This window comes from Rosa chinensis, chromosome 6 (genome assembly GCF_002994745.2).
Source record: "Rosa chinensis cultivar Old Blush chromosome 6, RchiOBHm-V2, whole genome shotgun sequence".
Taxonomy (NCBI): domain Eukaryota; kingdom Viridiplantae; phylum Streptophyta; class Magnoliopsida; order Rosales; family Rosaceae; genus Rosa; species Rosa chinensis.
This window is the reverse complement of record NC_037093.1, coordinates 13,168,427-13,171,061: the sequence shown is the minus strand read 5'-3', so window position 1 is coordinate 13,171,061 and position 2,635 is coordinate 13,168,427.

The window sequence follows — 2,635 nt, the reverse complement described above, 5'->3', positions numbered from 1 at the left end:
TGACACATGTACATGACAACCTTTTGTGTCAATATGAAACCACAAACAAATATGATGAAAATCTCACTGGGGCACGGGATCCACCGTGCCCCAACATGGCTTAGGCCCGGCCTTAGCGATAGCCCAGGGCCACAGAAGAAATGGGGCACCAATTGTAAGAGCCCAATGTATATATTAGTGTATATATGTGTTTGTTGAGACGGCATGTTTGGAATGATATAGGAAAAAAAACTGATCAGAAAAACTGAAAAGTCAAAGAAGTTGTATTTAATTAGGTGCTGATATTTACACACCCCCTCTATTTTTCTATTACTTTAATTCAAATTTTTTTTACAAATTACCCTATCTACTCTCTCTTGTAATTCTGTTTTATTTTAATTTTTTTTATTTGGCAATTCAATTATGAATCATGAATCAAAAATCATTATACAATAAATCAAATTTTTTTACCTATAAATGAAGGAGAAATAGTACTTTCATTGAGTGGAATGACCTGTATTATTAGACAAGGAATATGTCATCCAACTGAATCTAAATTGCAAAGTTTGTCCTCATACTTTGCAAAGCACCAGACTCAATGCTTGTTTGTTTATGATTCTTAATCTAGGTGCATAATCCTCAGATCAAACAAAATATGAAATCAACATTTTATCCACTCTAGCAATAAGCTTTCACACTACAGCCGATGATGTAAACAAAATTTGGAGATGCTCTACGTAATATTGAATGACTAGCTAGAGAAGTTTTTGATGGAAAAGAAAACAGAGAATTGCAAAGAGTTTTGAAGTACTCTTTGTTTACAGAAAAATAAGGGTTTGTATAAGGCAGTTTGGGAGAAAATTGAGTCGTGCTTTCATTGATAATAGGGGCCTATTTATATAGAAGATTACAAGACATAGAATCAGAGTTGCACAAGGAAAAATAATCGTACAATTAATCGGATATCTATGAATATCTCTAATTCAAAACCCTATTACAACTAGGTCAAGTAACCTAGAGTTTGGGCCAGATACAGATTCTGGATTTACTTAAACACTCCCCCTTGTGTCGCCCAAACATGGTGCTCCTCTCGTTGTCTCATTAAAAATCTTGCCAAGTAACAAAAACCATGTGGGACAAAAATAACCTCGGTCGAAGGGGCAAAAGAGCACAACCCACCCTTCACGTTTCGAGACCATACATGTAGACACCTCCCCTTGATGTCTGCATCTCCCCCTAATGACTACGTTCATTGGAGTTCAAAAAAATTTCGCAAACGATGCTACCAACATGTTTCTCGAAAGTGGAATTTAGGCAATGACTTAGTGAGCAAGTCTGCCATACTGTTCTCAGATCGAACCTAGTTCACTTTGATCTTGAGGAGAGTCTGTTGTTGCTGATTATGCTTGGTGTTGTCGCTTTTGATGTAGCCTTGCTTCATTTGTTCAAAACAAGCAGCATTATCCTAAATGCTCGTAGGCTCATCTATGGTGGACTTCAAACCACAATTGTTCGAACATGTGTAATTATGGATCCAATCCATATACATTCACAAACCACTTCATGAAGAGCAATAATCTCTGCATTGTTCGAAGATATAGCGACTAGGGTCTATTCTGTAGACCTCCAAGATATCACAGTCATTTCCCATGGTGAACACTTAACTAGTTTGGGAATGACCTTTGTGTGGGTTAGAGAGATACCCAATATCAGCAAAACCTTCCAAAACACATGTTGTTTTTGGATGGGGATAGAGGATGCAGGCCAGTGTTGACTGCATTCCTGGTATGTGATGGGTCCGAATCCATCATCTCTCTGTAGGGATAGAACAAGCCCATATCAATCATACATCTCAAGTATCGAAATATATCTTTTACACCAATCTAATGGCGTTGTGTTGGTGCAAAGCTATACCTTAGCTAACAAGTTCATTGCAAATGAGATGTCCGGTCTTGTGCATTGAGCTAAGTACAATAATGCGTCTATTATACTCAAGTAAGGCACTTCTGCCCCTAGCACATCTTCGTCATCATCCTTCAAACGAAGAGGATCATTTTCAGGATCAAGACTACAGACGATCATGGGGGTGCTTGAAGGTTTGACCTTGTCAAAATGCCTAAGCATCTATCAGCATGATTCTCAAGTTCCAAACGGAGACATAATCGTGTTCTCCCAAAATCCTTCATCTCAAACTCGGATTTCAAGTGTTCAACGGTTTCCCTTAACTCTTTAAGGGCTTCCAATGAAGATCATGTCCAACATAAACCACGATGGAATCTGAAACTTGTTATGGAAACGCGTGGGCATATCTCTTCCCAATAAAGTAGTCACTTTAATGAGCGTTTCAACCTTATTGTAAACGCGCTCCGTGGTCTAGAGTCACTTGACTTGAGTAAATGAAGTTCACCATGAACCTTCATGTATATTCCGTATCTGGATCCCCATAGAGATATGTAGTGACCACATTTGTAAGCTGCATGTTCAATTATTCTGAAACTACCAAACTGACAAGGTAGTGGAGTGCAATGTATGAAAAAGTATGTCTCATCATAGTTGATTCCAGGGTGATTTATGAGAAGCCTTGCGCCATAAGGTGAAATTGCCATATCTTTTTCTTGTCACGCTTTCTAACGAAGACTTATTAGTCAACAGGTTT